The 21783-nt window shown below is 37.8% G+C and overlaps 2 long non-coding RNA genes and 1 pseudogene across 3 annotated transcripts in view; 2 read left to right on the forward strand and 1 right to left on the reverse strand.

Moving 5' to 3' along the window:
* LOC135967423 (uncharacterized) overlaps positions 1-21783 on the reverse strand; it is a 30949-nt gene that overhangs the window by 4488 nt on the left and 4678 nt on the right. The window contains exons 1-2 of one of the 2 annotated variants that reach the window (XR_010581548.1): positions 8134-10387; positions 1321-1491 (exon numbers count right to left, since the gene is read on the reverse strand). This is a non-coding gene — a long non-coding RNA (uncharacterized lncRNA). Of the gene's footprint in view, positions 1-1320; positions 1492-8133; positions 10388-21783 lie in introns of those variants that run through there. The other variant, XR_010581547.1, reaches the window with a different exon arrangement.
* LOC102128868 (DNA repair protein SWI5 homolog pseudogene) lies at positions 10997-11705 on the forward strand (annotated as a pseudogene).
* On the forward strand, positions 12004-21750 carry LOC135967424 (uncharacterized). The gene is made up of 2 exons (XR_010581549.2): positions 12004-16710; positions 21328-21750. It is a non-coding gene; the product is annotated as an uncharacterized lncRNA (long non-coding RNA).

Raw genomic sequence — 21783 nt, forward strand, 5'->3', positions numbered from 1 at the left:
CTTATTAAAAGAAAATGAAGAGAAAAATCACACAATCATTTTCAAAAGCCAATTAATTATATCATAAAATTCAACACACATTCCTGATTAAGCAAAACAAACCTTACACATTTGCAAACCTTAACAAACTAGGAATATAATGGGGCTTCTCTTACATGATAATCAGCATCCACAGAAAAACTTACAACAGATATTTAATGGTGGAATGTTTACATATTAAGACTGGAAATGAAACAGAGAAATAAACTATCACCATTTCTATTCCCATCCTACTGGAAGTCCTGGATACTTAAATAAGTTAAAACCAAAACAAAGAATGGATATAATGATTGAAAGAGAAAAAATTAACCTGTCAATATTTACATATGACATTTTGTGTATTTTGAAAATCCAAAAAGATTACAGACAACAATTATAATTAGTAAGTTAATTTAGTGAAATTACTCAATATGAAGTAAAATGTACTCATAAATATGCAACTGCAAGTTCATTCAAAAGAAGACAATGTATAATCCCCCTGGTAAGTACAGACCCTCACAGGCAAGATGTCCATAGTGGGAGGAGGTTGTGGAGCAAACAAGGACAAATGACCACAAGGCACACACTGAAAGCCAGGAATAACATTTGTTGGGAAAACGTTTTAGTGAGAAAAGCAGTAGTAGGTGCTTGGTTTAATCTGTCCTCAATACACACTGATGAAATAATCAAGGATAATTGCAGGTTGGACATCAGATTTCCAAAGAGTGAAACTCATTCTTAGGCTGTAAAGCTTACAGTATGCATGATTAGGACGCACCCGGCTTATAGGATCCAAGACTTGGTTACCGAAGGCTAAAATTATATGACATTGTAGACTCTCACCTTCTGCTCTGCTCAACTAATTTGGCAAACACTGATTGAGAATCATCTCTGTGCCTGGTATAAATGGGGATTCAAATTTTTTTTTTTTTTTTTTTTTTTAATGGACTTTTGCTCATCTCCCAGGCTGGAGTGCAATGGCGCGATCTCGGCTCACTGCAGCCACCGTCTCCCGGGTTCAAGCAATTCTCCTGCCTCAGCCACCCGAGTAGCCACACCTGGCTAATTTTTGTATTTTTAGTGGAGATAGGGTTTCACCATGTTGACCAGGCTGGTCTCGAACTCCTGACTTCAGGTGATCCACCCTCCCTCAGCCTCCCAAAGTGCTGGGACTATAGGCGTGAGCCATTATGCCTGGCCCAGGGATTAGAATTTAAACTCGTGATATTATGGAAAAAACATGGGACCCAGTCCTGTTCTACAACTTCAGAATTCATGGTTGAGGAAGTGGCAGTCGCTCACCTGTCACTATTAGGGAACTGAAGTCCAAGTCTTGCAGCTTTCTCTATATCGTGAGCCAGTGGCACCCAGCCTTTACTTGCCACCTCTGCATTAGACCAGGATTCACTGACTTATGCATTTGGTTGTGTCTGTGCTTTAGGATGCAGGTATCATTTCTGAAATAGTCTTGCTCTGAAGGTGGCAAAAGTGCAATGGATTAGTTTTGAACATGTTAAATCTTAACTCCAGATATGATTTAAAATCCAAATTAAGGGCATCCGAAAATGTGGTAGGACAAAGAACATCTTAAAATCCAGATAAGCATCCAGTAGACGTGTCAGTATAATACATCATACTCTGAGGCACTGGGATGTGGAGTCAGTCTCATTCTTCAGGATGAAAGATAATGAAAGTAGAGCTATCCAAAATTACAGAAGAGGTCTAGGATATTAGATAACTAAAATAGATATTTGGGAATAAAGAGTAAGACCTAATACTAGTTTGCAAGCTTATTTCTGTCAAGGAATTTTAAATGGTAAACAGATTGAATTATTTGAAATAAAATTCTTCCTTTGAATAAAATTAAAATGTGGAAGGATTTGCTGTTGAGACACATAAAATGAGGCTTGGTCTACCTGAGTACCTATAAATTCCAGAACTAATTTACAGAAACTGAAAAGATAGTTTGGTTGAAAGAGAAGAACTGAGTATTCTCATTAGAAACGCAAAGATGGTGTGACTCTCAAGATTCCGCCTTGACTTTGTCATACGAGTCACTATGCCTTCAGGCTGTGCCTACCTGGGTTATTTCACCTTAAAAAGATCTAAATTATTCAGCTTAGTAAATTATGAAAAAATAACTAATGACCAGTAAATTATGTAAGATATAATTTCATCATTTATCTAAAACTGGGTATTACACACACACACACATCATTAGTGAGATAAACCATCTAAATATTTCCCTGGGTTACATTAAACATGTGCTTACTTTATGATATCCATGTAGTAATTAAAATCAAATTTCTAAAATTGTATGGCATTATATTATTTGTATTTAATGATTACATTAGATTAAAAATGTGGAGACTTAAATCCAAATTCTTAATTGTAACTGCAATTAGATTAACGGCTATTGGGAAAGATGTATTTCCCATCATAAATTTAGTGGTATTTCTTATTTTAGATAGATGATGCATGTATAATTAAATGATCATTAAATTCTAAGCTTAGGAAGCAGAAATACCCTCATTAAGTTACTGTTAATGGCCTGTTATTTTTTACTAAGGAGCTCTATTTGGAAAACATCACAGATATTTGTACTATCATCAGAGGACACTTACAAACAAGTACCTAAATAAGGATGAGTACCACACCAAAGTTAAAGTATTGATATAGCCTCTCCTTTTTGTGAGAGTATAAAATGTCAGCTTAAAAGAGAGAACTGCAATTATTGATTTATCTCCAAGGAGAAGTATTTAAGCTTATGTTCCTTGTTTCATGCACAAATGCTTAAAAGTCTGAATTCTGCAATTTATAGCTTCAGAAGAAAACAGAAAGTCAACACACAATAACAAGTGCAACTTTTTATTATTATCAATAAGTTGCCTATTTCTTCAGGCGGGCAAGACTCTTCAATATTAGTAGTCTGACTGAGCTGCTGATCCTGCTACTCACTGCTGATCATTATTTTATTTTATTTGGTAAATGTCTATGACAGTTTTATTGCAGGCTGAAAGCAGAATTGATCCTAGCCCTAGTTTACTTCGACTGTCTTTCCAAAGGATACAGACATTCCCCATGAATGAGAACTTAAGAGAAATCAAATTAAGAACAATTTTATTTCAATCTAAAACTCTCGTTCCTGAAACTTCTCTCATTATAAAACTCTTTAAAGTAGGGTATTCATTAAAAAAAGAAAAATTTTTACAGTAAAAATTTTATTAATCGTCAAATTTTTCACTTATATAACCTCAAAATGATTTTAAGTTCTCTCATTCTATTTTGAATTTCATGTTTAAAAACAAGTCCAAAAGGTATGGAACACTGCATCCTGGGGCATCATTGCACCTGCAGTAGGAATCTGTTAACTTCAGTGTAGCTTTTAAAACTGCAGCAATTACAGTGTATCTGCACATTTACTAAAATAAGTTTTTTAAGGGCAGGGCTCACACTCTTTTCCTTATTTATTTTATATGAAATAGGATGTATGCTTACATTGTTGCAGGTGCTATATTAGTAATTAAATATACATATGACAATATCTATGGTCTCAAAGGCAAATGAACAGCCATTTGTCAACATCTGTGAAAAATCTTTTAGTAGACACATGAATAGTATGCTGGAGAAGCACGTTTAAACATGTTACCAAGAACGGAAAGGCAAAGAGCAGCTGTCTTAGGAGGATGGTGGTGGCTTCATTGAGACTAAACACATATATAGGAGTTTGTCAAGTGAAGATCACTGTTTCCACTCAAGAGTTGAGGTAACAGCCTGAGTGAAGCCCTGAGACCTGGGAAATCGTAAAAGTAAGAAAGCTACTGAAGTAATTCTGTGCAGGAACTAAGTTAATGATAATGGAAGTGCAATGAAGGGATTGGATTAAAGAGACCTTAAGACTTAAGAATGACATAATTTAGTGACTGGAGGTAGGGGATTAGTCAAAGGTAGTAGCCAATGATAGCTCAGTTTTAAGATCGAGCAACTGGCCAGATGAAGTATCATTTTGGAAATAAATATGAGAAAGAAGATGATATGATCAGTTTGGTAACACTTACGGGTTATCATTTAATAAGCACCTTGGGCCGGAAGTTCAAGCATGGCATACATGCTAAAGGTAGATGCAAGTAGTATATTTGCATATAGATAGGGATCTATACAATAAAGCAGTAAACAAATGGAGAGTAACGGAAAGAAATCTAAAAAGGTACACCTAGAAAACACTAGGCATAGGATATGGAAAAAGAGCTGCTGCCATAAATACTTCTCAAAAGCAAAGTAGGAATGGATTCTAGTAAAGCAGAAAATAGAAAATGGAGTCTCAAGAAGGGATGGTCAGTCACAATTCTGAAGGCAACAAGAGGCATACAATATTTGATAATTTGGAGATAATTTAATAAAATAGTAATTCACAAAGATGTGGGCAATATGCAGAAAAATAGAAGGCATAGTGCAGTAGTACCCCCTAATAGGGTGTGTGGGGGCACCATTAAGGCACACACCCTGTGACTTAAGGGGCAAACTGGAGAGGGGCCACCTGACAGAGTCTCTGTGACTCTGACTCAGTCTCCTCCCTCCCACAAGTCTTCTGCCCACACACCCTACCAACAAAACCCAATAGGAAGGTAGAAGGCAAGAAAAGAATCCATATCATTTATCCTCTTCTAGTACAAAGCAGGATAGAAGGATATTATCTGAACTGTGAGGTGTAAATAGAACATAAGAGTCATCGAAGCAGAATACCACAGATATAGGAGAGAATTTCAGAAAACACTTTCAGGACATAGTTACTGGATTACCATTAGTAACCTTTGAGATTTTTTAATAAGTGAGTATGGATCATTCTGTCTTAGTTAATACATTCTAGAAAAGCCTATTCAATAAATTTAAAATTACATAATTATTAAAATATCAAGAGAGGTGACAAATGGAAGCAAGTTGAACACTGATAGGTATACTTTCCTTCTTCATTATTATCAAAAGATGGATATAAACAAAGAAATAAAATACAGTCACACCCCTCATAAGGATGTTTTTGTCAAAAAGGAACTACACATACAACATTGAGACTATGAGATTATAATGGGGCTGCCCTATACGAGGTGTGCCATTTATAATATTTCATGGTGTACTTTTATTGTACCTTTTCTATGTGTAGATACACAAATATTACCATTGTGATACAATTGTCTACAGTATTCAGTACAGTAACATGCAGTATAGGTTTGTAGCCTAGAAGCAATAGGTTATATGAAATAGCCTAAGTGTGCAGTAGCCTATACCATTTAGGTTTGTGTTTGCACATGACAAAATCCTCTAATAACATATATCTCAGAATATATTTCCATTACTTGGTATGGCGGGATTGTGATACTTTTCATATAGAATGAATCAATGTAGTAGAGTTTTCTTTTTGTTTTTATGTTTCCTTTTAGTCAGAGTATGTTAACAACAGGGAGATTGAGAGATTAAATAAAATTTTAAAAACTGGACAAAAAGTTTTTCTTACTTTACCATTCTGATTCTGATAACCAATAACTCTCAGCAAACTCAAAATACCTTGGAAAAAATGGGTGCTGGGGTGCCAATCCTCATACAGTCAAAAATCCACGTACAACTTGTAATTCTCCAAAAATCTAACTATTAATAGCCTACTGTTGACTGCAAGCCTTACAACATAAACAGTCAGTTAACACATATTTTGTATGCTATATGTATTATATACTGCATTCTGACAATAAAGTAAGCTAGAGAAAAAAGAAGTCACTAAAAAAATCATAAAGAAGAGAAAATATATTTACTATTCATTAAACAAAAGTGGAGTCTTTACCCTCATTATTGTCATATTGAATAGGCCGAAGAGGAGGAAGAAGTGGAGGAGTTGGTCTTAGTGTCTCAAGCATGGCAGAGGCAGAAGAAAAATCATGTATAAGTGGACACATGCAGTTCACACCCACATTATTCAAGGGACAACTGTAAATCTTTTGTACTTTGCAGTTCACCTTGACCTGCTGTCTGCCATTGTCATTGACTCACACTGAGTCTGCATTATGGGTAATAGGATAAAATTACTAACGTATTTTGTAAATCCAATGTTCTCACACTGACAAAGCTACAATTATGATAGAACACAGGATGACTGTATCAAAATTTAACAACCTTTCAACAATTTGGCTAAAAGTGGATTACCAATTCAGTTAAATAATCAGTCAGTTTTATCAAAATGTTAAAAGTAATAGTGTTTATTTTTAAAAATTTGCAAAAGTCAAATTTTGATAATGACAAATTATTAAAATTAAGATTTAAAAGTATGTATCCTAATTCTTTTCAATAGAAAATTTAACTCCATCTTGTTTGCTGATTGGTTTATTTTATGCCTAGTCACAGTGTTTGATTAGGTCAGAAATTACATTGTGCTGAGCAAATAGGTCATTATCTCTATGAAAATAGAGATGGTAAAGTTCTGGTAAAGTGAGGGGTCCCATGTCTTTCCGGCTAAAACAAATTTTAGCGATGAAAAGGCCAGGTTCATTATTTAATATAAAAAATATATTTAAAAAAAAATGGAACAAAGACAAATATTACCAGGTCTAAGGCAAAATGACCAGGTGTGGTAGGAACAGAAAAATGAGATGTCATTCATCCCTTAGATAACTCTTTGCCAATCATTTTATCAATCATGCACTCCATCGTATATATTAAATACAAAATAAACAGAAACAATCAAATTGAGTCATCCTTATTTCTGCCTTTTAGTATCTTAACACTTGGATTCTTGCACATATTTTGTTAATAATTTATGGCTGAGAAATTTGCATGGTTTAAAACAATGTTAATTATTATCTATGATGGTAAATACAACTTCATATATGCAGAGTGACATTAAGCTTAATATAGTTTCTATTTCACTTGATTATCTGTAATAAATAATTTCAGATTGTTACATATTTCCAATTCTGCTTTTCCGTATCTGTATTAACACCTCTGTTCCTATCAGTATATTTATAGCTATTTAACCTACCTGGAAGTTAAAGCACATTTTCTATTCTTATATGTCTCTGCTACTAAAGAAATCACATAATATAAACTCAAACATAAGTTTAATATTAAAATGCATGCAGTAAGATGCTAGTGATGTGACTTATAAATAAACAATTCCACAGGTAACCTTATGTGTTATGCTCTATTAAGCCTATATAATTTGATTTGATTTGAAGTAAAACAACTGCCGTGGCATAGTTCATATGGAAAGAGGTGTTAGTTCATTTCTGGAACAACAGATGATTGCATTTTTTTTTTTTTTTTTTTTTTTTGGTCTTTAGAAACTCATCTTTGAATGGACAATTGTAAACATCATCTATACACTTCTTTTTTTTTTTTTAGACAGAGCCTAGCTCTGTTGCCCAGGCTGGAGTGCAGTGGGACAACCTCAGTGCAATCTCCAACTCCTGGTCTTAAGTGATTCTTATGCCTCAGCCTCCTGAGTAGCTGGGATTACAGATGTGCACCACTATGCCCGGCTAATTTTTGTATTTTTTGTAGAGATAGGTATTGCCGTGTTGGCCAGGCTGGTCTCAAACTCCTGACCTCAAACAATCTGCCCACCTCGGCCTCCCAAAGTGCTGGGATTACAGGTGTGACCCACCGCCCCCGTCTGTATACTTTTAACAAATAATCAACTTTACATTACCCTTGTCAGGCCCTGTATTTAAAAATGTATATGGGCCAGGAGCTGAAAATCACTGTGGAAAATTCCATAGGCCAGTTTAGTATTGCAAAATACCGACTGATTAAAATGTTATTCTATAATACGTATAAAAGAAAAAAGTAAAAACAATTTTAGGTCCAAAAACAAGATAAAAGAGAAAAGTTGAAGGGTAGGGTTGAAGCATTATGCTTTCTGGTGCTGCACATGTTGGTAGCAACAAATATGATACCGCAGTACTAAATGTGGTTTCAAAATAAGTCAGTAACAAGGTTCATTGCATGCATGTATGTCTAAATTGAGATTATTTGATTTTGAAAATACGTTGAAAACCCCCCAAAAAATCCCTCTGTCGACCACTACCAAATCTACTGTGTATATGAGGCTGCAGGCCTAACAAAATACCTTACCTCATCATCAGGAGCTTTACCAGTTCATCTGTTGGATGGATCCATAAGATCCTTGTTATCACCATAGTAGCCTAGAATACAATCTAAGACCTTTAGGTTGATGGGAGTGCCAGGGGCTGGATGGAAGCAAATGCAAAACAACCAACACGGAATGAAGACCACAAAAGGAAAGGGGAAAACAAAAGAACACATCATCAAAGAATTTGATCAATCCCTAGTCAAAATTCTAAAACTTGCAGAAAAATAGAATATTAGGAAAGGCAAAAACATCAATTATAATATTAATTTACTTCAAATATTTATGAAGAAATATGTCCATAAAAATAGAATATTAAATGTTAAATATTATATCAAAGAGACACATGAAATGAGAACTGTTGCACATGAGACATTAGTACATTTGATATCCAGAAATTAAAATATAGAGAAAACTGACCAGGCACGGTGGCTCATGCCTACAATCTCAGCACTTTGGGAGGCCGAGGCAGGTGGATCACTTGAGGTCAGGAGTTGGAGACCAGCCTGGCCAACATGGTGAAACCCTGTTTTATCTCTACTAAAAATACAAAAATTAGCCAGGCACGGTGGTGGGCACCTGTAGTCCCAGCTACTTGACAGGCTGAGGCAGGAGAATTGCTTGAACCCAGAAGGCAGAGGTTGCAGGGGGCAGAGATCGTGCCGCTGCATTCCAGCCTAGGCAACAGAGACTCTATCTCAAAAACAAAATAAAACAAAAATAAAAAAATAAAATACAGAAAAAACAGAGAGGTAGTCACAATTTTAGAATTCTAGAATATGATAAAATACAGACAAGACACGGTTGAAGAGATACTTGGTTAATTACAAAATAAATCTGAGTTTTTGAATAATGAATTAGATTCATACTACTTCTAATATAAAATAAATTAATGGAGAAGTGCTTAGTAAATATATATTTAGTAAATAGTAAATGAATAATAAATCCATTTCAGGTAGATTAAAGATCTAAGTGTGAAAGGCACAGAGATCAAAAAAGTTTGATAAATCTTGACATCAAATAAAAATATAGACAAAGGTAAAAAAATAAGCACATGGAATAACAAGAGTGATATTCCGAATACAAACAAAATTCCTACACTGTATATTAAGTAGAAAAGGGAAACAAAGGAAAGTGAGCAAACTTTACAGAAAGGCATTTGATTTTTAAGTAGAAGAAATACTAAATGCCTACAGATATGTAAGTAAGTGTCAGCTCCTCAGTATTAAGGAAGATTACTGTAACACAACAGTGGAAAGCCATTTCGCATGGATCTTCTTGGCAATATTAAAAGGTCTCACAGTATCTATGTAAAAACTCCCCTGCTGGTTTGAAGTGTACTTTGGTACAGTCAATATGGCGACTGATTTTGAAATAGAGGTCAACAATTTTATCCAAAATCTTTAGGGCCACATGTATTTCTAAACTTGGAAAGGCAATAAGATTAATATAATGTATATTATGTTGCAAATCCAGTGGCATATAGAGCAGCACCCTAAAACCACACACTTTATATTAATGAGTTAACTATATTTCTTTATTTTCCTCAGACAATTTGGGATTTCCAGTCATTTCTTTAATTCCTGAAAATCTTCCTTCACTATAGATAAAGACATAGATAGATGGAAAAATCTGGTTATAAATGTAAATAATAGGTAAGTAATAAGTGAAAGAAATGTCCAAGTACCAAGTAGCAAGCTCCTTTTAAAGAGTCATCTATTAGATATTCATTCATTCCTCTCTCCTTTTATCTCCATATCATCTCTCTCTCTCTCTCAAGTAATTTAAAGAAAGATGCGTGAATGCTTATGAATGCCAATGTTCATGGGGCGTGAGTATGTGCGTGCATGCATATTACTCATGTGATGGCTATCTATAATAATTTAAGACAGTTTTTTCTTGTTTATTTATACTGTGCTACCATGCATTTTCACATTTTACATTCAAAAGATCCAGGATGGCCAATTCTAGTGTCAGACTAACATGTAGGCTCTTTTACTAACTGGCCAGTCTGTTCAGGTAAAATTACAACTCCAGTAGATACACATTGATGGGAGAGTAGAAAAGGAAAAACAGACCAAAGTGGAGAGTATTGGCTTCATTTCTATTATCTAAAAAATAACCAGCAAAACTAAGGATATTCATTTTTTGAAGAATTTAGCAGTACATCTTATTTTTCTAGAGATCTAAGCTACACACTTTTTTTCTATTAAGATTTCATTTTTTATGACATATTAATTGAGAAACATATCATCTTACATCAATTATTTCTTAGTCTTCTCAAGAAGAAATATTGTGACACATAAAAAGTTGAGATAGGCCGGGCGCGGTGGCTCAAGCCTGTAATCCCAGCACTTTGGGAGGCCGAGACGGGCGGATCACAAGGTCAGGAGATCGAGACCATCCTGGCTAACCGGGTGAAACCCCTCTCTACTAAAAAATACAAAAAACTAGCCAGGCGCGGTGGCGGGCGCCTGTAGTCCCAACTACTCGGGAGGCTGAGGCAGGAGAATGGCGTGAACCCGGGAGGCGGAGCTTGCAGTGAGCTGAGATCCGGCCACTGCACTCCAGTCTGAGCGGCAGAGCGAGACTTCGTCTCAAAAAAAAAAAAAAAAAAAAAAGTTGAGATAAATGACACAAATATTTTAAAACTAGACAAAAGCAACGAAGTGATCATTAGAGAAGTTACAGTTTCTCTCTTCTATCACTAGGATCCACATACACTCTTGTTCTTACTTTTTACAGAAATCACACACATGCACACACAAAGTTCTTCAAAAGTAGACTAAAAAAATTTGATGTCATCTTTTAAAATTTCTGAAGCTGCATGGTCCTCGAATTGAAAATATGCTGATTTGTATTAGCATTTATCTTAATTCACATGTACTAACATATTTCTTAGACTTTGCAAGAATTATCATAATCTCTTCAGAGACTTCATTAAATTCCTTTTCCGCAGAATTCTTGCTTCTCCCTCTCTTGAGATATATTTTAAATAAATATATTCTTTCATAGACATGTTTTTTTCACAAATTTAGAATAACTTTGGACTCACTGTTAGAAACTTGTAGTGCACATCATTAGAAATTTTAAGACAGTCAGTGTTCCTTGCCCCGCGCACCTGAGAGGCCGCTCTCCGACTCCCGCGCTGGACCCTCTTGCGCCACTGAACACCCTGATCCGGGGGCCTCGGATCCCAGGGCTCAGGAGGACTGAACCAGGACTTACCCGAAGTTGCCGCGGGGCCTTCCGATCCCCTAGGCCATCACCCAAGTCTGGCCAGGCTGATGGGACCAGCGAGGAGTCTCTGCACCTTGACATTCAGAAACTGAAGGAGAAGAGGGACATGCTGGATGAGGAGATCTCCCAGTTCATATCTGAAGGCTACAGTGTGGATGAACTGGAGGACCACATTACCCAGCTTCACGAGTACAATGACATCAAGGATGTGGGGCAGATGCTGATGGGCAAACTAGCTGTGATCTGAGGTGTCACCACCAAAGAGTTGTATCCAGAGTTTGGGCTGGACATGAATGACTGAGCAGGCTCATCGCCCCTTGTCCACAGTCCCCAGGGACAGAAGGGTGTGGACATGATAAACGCTGAGAGCCCAACCAGCACACCTACAGAGTTTCCAGCAAGAAAATGCCAGAAGCGCTTTTCTAGAGAGCCCAAGCTGAATCAGGAGGAGCCTAGAGAAGAGGCGGGCAGGGAGGAAGGGGCGTTCCCAGCTCCAAGGTTCCTGAAATGTCGCAGTGATACTTGTATAGGGGTACATGTACTTTATTTGTCAATAAACATCTGTACACTGAAAAAAAAAAAAGAAATTTTAAGACAAAAATAGACCTTATAAGAAAAAATTGAGAAAAAAGTTAAAAGGAGTCTTAAAATTCAAGTCTTAATACTTCATTAGTCTTATACTTGAATTTAGGTTTTTAAAACATGCGCTTAGAAGCCTTGGAATTATATCTCACAGAATTATACATGATTATACAATGGGATATATCTATGAAGATTTATCACTTCTGTTTTCTAAAAGAGTGAATAAAATTAAATATATTAGACCTGCAATTAGAATAAATCAATATCTCTCAAACAGAAGCTAGTTAGGGTTAAAAAGTATGTAAAACATTTCACAAAGTTTATCTCACATTGTTATTCCTTTTCTCATTGTTAATATTGTGACTCCATTGCCGTATGTAAATTGAAACCCACTTTTTTAATTAACAAAAGAAAGCCAACAAATGCTAGGTGTCAAGTACTTTTCACATGTTATCTTTTGTTTTCTGAAAGAAATATAGGTTTTTGGCATCTATTGCATATAAACAAGTTTCAATAAGAACAACTGGGATTTGCCTACTCGGATTATTTTTATGGGATATGTCAACATTTCCAAAGTCTTATTTTCCTAAGTATGTCTATTTACAATGGGAATAGAGGACAAACCTTTATATAACAGAAAGAAATATTGATCAAATATATATGTGAGACATTTTCTGGAGAAAGCCTGATGTTTTCATAAGATAATGACTTCTGAGAGGATAAAATAGGATAAAGAAGGTATACAGGCACCAATTCATTTATCTACCTAAGCATACATACATCTATGCATCCATCTAATCATCTATCCATGCATCCCATCCATTCCTCCACCCATCTATCCATCCATCATCCATCCATCCATCTATTACACAATTTCTGGAGCATAAAGTGGGTACATGACAGAAAAAAATAAGGAGGTAGTGTCTGATTTCTTCATATACTTTTTGTCTAGAGAGTGGCCATATAGGAGAAAATATAAATATGCAATAATCTTTTATGGGAGACAAAAAAATTAAAGAACATAGAATAAGAAAAAACTTAATATTGGGAATAAAGAAAGCTTTTCAGCATAAATGGCATCTGAGATGAGAATTTAAGAATCACTAGAAGCAAAGTAGATAATGCTATGTGAGAAGAATATTTCAGACAAAATAAACAACATGTACCAGTGTCAAGAATAAAAAGAGAGCCCAGTACATTAAAAGACCGTAGTTTCCTCTTATTTTTCTTTGTTTCAACCATGTTTTCTTTGTATTTTTCTTCAAAGTCTTCAATCACTTCTGTGCTGCATGTGTAGCTCTTTTACTATGCATACTGCTTCAAGCTTATTGTTGAAAATGAATTAGTATATGTACTAAAGATTTGGCTCTAACCTCTTTTGACCTAGAAAATCAATTAGTGAATGCTGCAAAGCCTAGCATCATCTGTTGCTCAAGTGTTTGAAAGGTGAGTCTATGGTACCAGAAATGATTATTAATTAAAAATTATGAGCATACACGGCCTCATGGATTATACAAGTCAACATCACACAGTAATTTAAACATATAGAAAATACATACTTCAAAAATTATGACAACACTATTATAAAGGCCAGTTATATACTGATTTGAAAGGGACTAACGTATGTGAAATTAGAATACACACACACACACACAGATATATATATAAACTTGGAAGAGTTGATGTAGATAATTTTCAAACTACAATGAAACTGAATTTTGAAGCAGAGTATATAAAAATTATTGCTGATGTCTCTATCACAAATTTTACGTTTCCTAAGAAAGCAACACCAAAAGTGAAATATATCATATTTAGCATTAAAATGCTAGCCTATGTGCTGTTTTATAGTCAAATTGAAAGAAGAAATGTGGTTATATGTAGAAATTTATGTTCCTTGTTATCATTATATTCTTAAAATTCAAATGCAGCAAGATAAAATGGAACCATTAACTTATGAACTTCTTGGTTTAATAAAAACATTCAGGGAATTAGAGAAATATAATTAAATTCTATTGAAATGCATGAGACCAATCTATTTTGAAGATGGGGATAATAGCAGGAAATGTAGGCTATTCTCTTGGTACCATGTATGATTGTGCCTTGCTTTTAACCTTTGCAAAGATGCAGTAATGCATAAATTATAACAACATTTTAAAGGTTAAAGTAAAAATCTTCAAACATTAAAGGGATTGGATCATATCAAATTACTCTCCAGTCTTGAAAGCTTTAGAGTTAAAACAAGATAGACCTTATGGGTAAATCGCTTAAACTAAATATAATTGAGACTTTCTAAAAAAACAGATGGGAATAAAAGTGATATATTTTAATAAGAATTGCTTTCTTTGGCAAAATATATTAATTTCAGTACTGGAAAATATCTAAAATGTACACAGTTTGTATTCATTAGCATAGTTTATCTTACCAAATTCAAATGGTTGTTTTCAAATTCAATATACTTGCTTACATTAAATCACATGCTACCTTCTCATTTGACCATATTATGAAAGCTTGAATAAAGAGTCTCCTGAGGATCTAATGAACAATAATGGTATGGCTTAGCATTCTGAAGAAAAAAACAGTATGATACTAAAAAGTGAATCATAAGCCAAAACAGTAAGTTAAAAAATGAATCTTAAGACATTAAGTAAACACCAATCTCATTGATTTGACTGACAGACTACATATAAAATATCATAACATACAGATTTTGGAAATCTAAATGAATGCAATGATGAAATTGTTCTACATATACAAACAGTATAATAATACTTTTTGTTTTAGCATTCCAAGAAGTATGGATATATATGCAAATATATACTGCCATTTATTTAGTAGGTTTTCTTATTGTGCTAAATTGGAGTGTATAAATATATTAGGAAATACTTCTGTAACTTTCAGTTTTTAAAATTAGCTTGCAAACCATTGCACTCTCCTATTCAACATGCTATTGCCTCTTTACCAAGAGCAAACATACAAAACAAGAACAGAAACATATACACAGATGGATAACTGTTAAATACAGTACACATAATACTATATAAGTATACAAAAGTATATATAATTACACATCTATAAAAACAGCAAGAATATTACAACTGTTATTGGAGTCAGACTGCCAATATTGGGATACTGACTCCCCTACTTACTAGATATAAGTGAGAACTGAGGCAAATTGTTAACCTGCTTGCTTCGATTTCCTTACATATTAAATGGCAGAAATATTTATGTCCACTTCTTATTATTGTTGTCAGAATTGAAAAATAATGTATATGTAGATATGAGGAAATAAAAAATAATGCGATAAATGATAGCTATTATAATGTATACATAGGTATTACTATATATATCACTATTGTCAGAATTGAAAATATATGTAATATACCTTTATGAGGCAATAAGAAAGAATGTAATGATAGCTATAATATATACACAGGTAATACTACATATATCACTAGAAGTAGAGATTTGCAGATGACTTTCAATCCAATAAAAAGTTATAGAGAGCATATTGTTTTTTATCCTGAGGTATTTTAAAAATGAGAAATGAGGGGGTGGATGCTACAATAGAATATCCCATTATTATTAAGACCGTTGCTACAGATTCTTTACATGTTAATCCTTTGAGGAAATATGCAGTACTAATTACAGGAAATTAACTAATAATTAATTTGCAAACCTTAATTGTAAGAAAGTGTCATTTCTAAAACCTAGCCTTTTGCCTCTTATTGTCAATCAACTGTTACATTTAAAAGGATTATACCAATCAGTAATGTCAATCTCTGAACTCCATCAACTCTGAATGAAGGAAACTGTCACTAACAGTGAGATCCTTGAAACTAAGTGTAGCGTCTGGATAATGATCATTTTACAGAATGACTGGGACACAAAGTGTCAATAAATGCTTGCTAAATGAAGTAATTAATAGTAAATTAAAACAGGTACACAATGCATAGGCAATTACTAGAATTTTTAAATATGTTACAAATGAAAGAATACTGGGAAAGCTTTACAATATGAACTGAATCTCTGTCAGGTATCATTATTCTAACACGGGTGAATTCTGCTTAACCGTCTAAATGAATTGATCTAATATTTTATGATGTTTCTTCTCAAAACCCACCTGGCACAACCAAGGTAGAGATATTATCCCATTTGATAATAATTCTTCACGTCAGGCCTCTGAGCCCAAGTCAAGCCATCGCATCCCCTGTGACTTGCACGTATTCGCCCAGATGGCCTGAAGTAACTGAAGAATCACAAAAGAAGTGCAAATGCCCTGCCTCGCACCACAAAAGTGAAAATGGCCAGTCCTTGCCTTAAGCGATGATATTATCTTGTGAAATTCCTTTTCCTGGCTTATCCTGGCTCAAAAAGCTCCCCCACTGAGAACCTTGTGACCCCCACTCCTGCCTGCCAGAGAACAACCCCCTTTGACTGCAATTTTCCTTTACCTACCCAAATCCTATAAAACAGTCCCACCCTTATGCTGACTCTCTTTTCTGACTCAGCCCGCCTGCACCCACGTGAAATAAACAGCCATGTTGCTCACACAAAGCCTGTTTGGTGGTCTCTTCACACGGATGCGCATGACATTTTGGTGCCTTGACTCAGATCAGGGTACCTCCCTTGGGAGATCAATCCCCTGTCCTCCTGCTCTTTGCTCCATGAGAAAGATCCACCCACGACCTCTGGTCCTCAGACCCACCAGCCCAAGGAACAGCTCACCAATTTTAAATCGGGTAAGTGGCCTCTTTTTGCTCTCTTCAACCTCTCTCACTCTCTCTTAACCTCTTTCTCCTTTCAATCTTGGCACCACCCTTCAATCTCTCCCTTCTCTTAATTTCAATTCCTTTCATTTTCTGGTTAGAGACAAATCCTTTGTCTCTAACCAGAAAATGAAACACGTTTTATCCATGGAACCCAAAATGCTGGCGCCGGTCACGGACTGGGGAAGGCAGCCTTCCCTTGGTGTTTAATCACTGCAGGGATGCCTCTCTGATTACTCACCCACGTTTCAGGTGTGTCTGACCACGCTGCGGAGACGCCTGCCTTGGTCCTTCACCCTAAGCAGCAAGTCCCGCTTTCCTAGGGGAGGCGCAAGCACCCCAACCCCTACCCTCCCTGTCTCTACCCCTTCTCTGCTTTTCTGGGGGAGGGGCAAGCACCCCGAGCCGTTCTCTCCCTGTTTCTACCCCTTCTCTGCTTTTCCGGGGGAGGGGCAAGTACCCTGACTTCTTATTTTTATGCCCCCTCTTATTTTTGTGCCCTGACCTCTTATTTTTGCACCCCTTCTTATTTTTGTGCCCCGATCTCTTATTTTTGCACCCCAATACCTTATTTCTGCTCCCTGACCCCTTTCCCGCTTTTCTGGGGGGCAAGAACCCCCGAACTCCTCTCCGTATCTCTAGTCTCTCTTTTCTCTGGGCTTGCCTCCTTCACTATGGGCAACCTTCCACCCTCCATTCCTCCTTCTTCTCCTTTAGCCTGTGTTCTCAAGAACTTATAACCTCTTCAACTCACACCTGACCTAAAACCTAAATACCTTATCTTCTTCTGCAACACCGCTTGGCCCCAATACAACCTTGACAATGGCTCCAAATAGCCAGAAAACGGCACTTTCGATTTTTCCATCCTACAAAATCTAAATAATTCTTGTCATAAAATGGGCAAACAGTCTGAGGTGCCTGACGTCCAGGCATTCTTTTACACATCCGTCCCTCCCTAGTCTCTGTTTCCAATGCAACTCCTCCCAAATCTTCCTTCTTTCCCTCCTGCCTGTCCCCTCAGTTCCAACCCCAATCGTCGCTGAGTCTTTCTAATCTTCCTTGTCTACAGACCCATCTGATCTCTTCTTTCCTCGCCAGGCCGAGTTAGGTCCCAATTTTTCCTCAGCTTCTGATCCCCTACCCTGTAATCCTTTTATCACCTCCCCTCCTCACACCCAGTCTGGCTTACAGTTTAGTTCCACGACTAGGCCTCCCCCACCTGCCCAGCAATTTCCTCTTAAAAAAGTGGGTAGAGCTAAAGGCATAGTCAAGGTTAATGTTCCTTTTTCTTTATCCGACCTCTCCTAAATCAGTTAGCGTTTAGGCTCTTTTTCATCAAATATAAAAAACTTAGCCCAGTTCCTGGCCCGTTTAGCAGCAACCCTGAGACGCTTTTCAGCCCTAGACCCTGAAAGGTCAGAAGGCCGACTTATTCTCAATATGCATTTTATTTTATTACCCAATCTGCTCCCAACATTAAATAAAGCTCCAAAAATTAAATTCCGGCCCTCAAACCCCACAACAGGACTTAATGAACCTCGCCTTCAAGGTGTACAATAATAAGAGTAGGGGCAGCCAAGTAGCAACTTATTTCTGAGTTGTAATTCCTTGCCTCCACTATGAGACAAACCCCAGCTACATCTCCAGCACACAACTCCAAACGCCTGAACTGCAGCTGCCAGGGGTTCCTCCAGAACCTCCTCCCCAAAGAGCTTGCTACAAGTGCTGGAAATCTGGCCACTAGGCCAAGGAATGCCCGGGATTCCTCCTAAGTGTGTGCCATCCGTGTGGGACCCCACTGGAAATCAGACTGTTCATCTCGCCCAGCGGCCACTCCCAGAGCCCCTGGAGCTCTGGCCCAAGGCTCTCTGACTGACTCCTTTCCAGACCTTCTCGGCTTAGCGGCTGAAGATTGACACTGCCCCATTGCCTCGGAAGCCTCCTGGACCATCACAGACACTTTGGGTAACTCTTACAGTGGAGGGTAAGTCCGTCCCCTTCTTAATCAATACGGGGCTACCCACTCCACATTACCTTCTTTTCTGGGCCTGTTTCCCTTGCCTCCATATCTGTTGTGGGTATTGACAGCCAGGCTTCTAAACCTGTAAATTATCTGCTTCCCTGACTATTCCTAGGCTACAGCCACACCTCATTGCTGCCTTTTCCCCCAGTTCAAAGCCTCCTTCACATCCTCCCCTCGTATCCCCCCACCTTAACCCACAAGTATATGATACCTCTACTCCCTCCTTGGTGACTGATCATGCACCCCTTACCATCCCATTAAAACCTAATCACCCTTACCCCACTCAACGCCAATATCCCATCCCGCAGCACGCTTTAAAACGATTAAAGCCTGTTATCACTTGCCTGCTACAGCCTGGACTTTTAAAACCTATAAACTCTCCTTACAATTCCCCCATTTTACCTGCCCAAAAACCGGACAAGTCTTACAGATTAGTTCAAGATCTGCGCCTTATCAACCAAACTGTTTTGCCTATCAACCCTGTGGTGCCCAACCTGTATACTCTTTTGTCCTCAGTACCTTCCTCCACAACTCACTATTCTGTTCTTGTTCTTAAAGAAGCTTTTTTCACTATTCCCTGCACCCTTCATCCCAGCCTCTCTTTGCTTTCACTTGGACTGACCCTGACACCCATCAGGCTCAGCAAATTACCTAGGATGTACTGCTGCAAGGCCTCACGGACAACCCCCATTACTTCAGTCAAGCCCAAATGTCTTCCTCATCTGTTATCTATCGGCATAATTCTCATAAATACACACTTACTCTCCCTGCTGATCATGTCCGGCTAATCTCCCAAACCCCAATCCCTTCTGTAAAACAACTCCTTTCCTTCCTAGGCATGGTTAGTGCAGACAGAATTCTTACACAAGAGCCGGGACCGCGTCCTGCAGCCTTTCTGTCCAAACAACTTGACCTTACTGCTTTAGCCTAGCCCTCATGTCTGCGCACAGCGGCTGCCACTGGTTTAATACTGTTAGAGGCCCTAAAAATCACAAACTATGCTCAACTCTCTACAGTTCTCATAACTTCCAAAATCTATTTTCTTCCCCCAACCATCACTCAGGACAATGCTTATGCTGATAAGTTAGCTTAGAAAGCAGCTAGCATTCCAACTTCTATCCCGCAGGGCAGTTTTCCTCCTTCACTTCGGGCACTCCCACCTACTCCGCCGCTGAAACTTCCACCTATCAATCTCTTCCCACACAAGGCAAATGTTTCTTAGACCAAGGAAAATATCTTCTTCCAGCCTCACAGGCCCATTCTATTCTGTCGTTATTTCATGACCTCTTCCATGTAGGTTACAAGCTGCTAGTCCACCTCTTAGAACCTCTCATTTCCTTTCCATCATGGAAATCTATCCTCAAGGAGGTCACTTCTCAGTGTTCCATCTGCTATTCTACTACCCCTCAGGGATTGTTCAGGCCCCCTCCCTTTCCTACACATCAAGCTTGAGGATTTGCTCCTGCCCAGGACTGGCCAATGACTTTACTCACATGCCCCGAGTCAGAAAACTAAAATATCTCTTAGTCTGGGTAGACATTTTCACTGGATGGGTAGAGGCCTTTCCCACAGGGTCTGAGAAGGCCACCGTGGTCATTTCTTCCCTTCTGTCAGATATAATTCCTCAGTTTGGCCTTCCTATCTCTATACAGTCTGATAACGGACCAGCCTTTACTAGTCGAATCACCCAAGCAGTTTCTCAGGCTCTTGGTATTCAGTGAAATCTTTATATCCTTTACCGTCCTCAATCTTCAGGAAAGGTAGAACAGACTAATAGTCTTTTAAAAACACACCTCACCAAGCTCAGTCACCAACTTAAAAAGGACTAGACAATACTTTTACCACTTTCCTTTCTCAGAATTCAGGCCTGTCCTCAGAATGCTACAGGTTACAGCCCATTTGAGCTCCTGCGTGGACACTCCTTTTTATTAGGTCCCAGTCTCATTCCAGACACTAGACCAACTTGGAATGCACCCCAAAAAACTTGTCATCCCTACTGTCTTCTGTCTAGTCATACTCCTATTCACCGTTCTTAATGACTCATAAATGCCCTGGTCGTGTTTACACTGCCAGTTTACACTGTTTCTCCAAGCCATCACAGCTGATATCTCCTAGTGCTATCCCAAACCACCACTCTAAATTCCCTCTTAAAGTAAATAAATAATCGTTGCTGGCAAGGCTATGCTGAGCCTCCTTGGGCACTCTCTAATTAGATGTCCTAGGCCCTCCCAATTCTTAGTCCTTTAATACCCATTTTTCTCCTTGTTTTATTCAGACCTTGTATCTTCCATTTAATTTCTCAATTCTTCCAAAACCGTATCCAGGCCATCACCAATCATTCAATACAACAAATGTTTCTTCTAATGACCCCACAATATCACCCCTTACCACAAAATCTTCCTTCAGCTTAATCTCTCCCACTCTAGGTTCCCACGCTGCCCCTAATCCCACTTGAAGCAGCCCTGAGAAACATCGCCCATTCTCTCTCCATACCACCCCCCAAAAATTTTTTCGCTGCCTCAACACTTCACATTGTTTTGTTTTATTTTTCTTATTACTATAAGAAGGCAGGAATGTCAGGCCTCTGAGCCTAAGCCAAGCCATCACATCCCCTGTGACTTGCACATATTCGCCCAGATGGCCTGAAGTAACTGAAGAATCACAAAAGAAGTGCAAATGCCCTGCCTCGCCTTAACCGATGACATTCCACCACAAAAGAAGTGAAAATGGCCGGTCCTTGCCTTAAGGGATGATATTATCTTGTGAAATTCCTTTTCCTGGCTCATCCTGGCTCCAAAAGCTCCCCCACTGAGCACCTTGTGACCCCCCACTCCTGCCCGCCAGAGAACAACCCCCCTTTGACTGCAATTTTCCTTTACCTACCCAAATCCTATAAAATGGCCCCACCCTTATCTCCCTGTGCTGACTCTCTTTTCGGACTCAGCCCGCCTGCACGCAGGTGAAATAAACAGCCATGTTGCTCACACAAAGCCTGTTTGGTGGTCTCTTCACACGGATGCGCA

This window comes from Macaca fascicularis, chromosome 15 (genome assembly GCF_037993035.2).
Source record: "Macaca fascicularis isolate 582-1 chromosome 15, T2T-MFA8v1.1".
Lineage (NCBI taxonomy): Eukaryota > Metazoa > Chordata > Mammalia > Primates > Cercopithecidae > Macaca > Macaca fascicularis.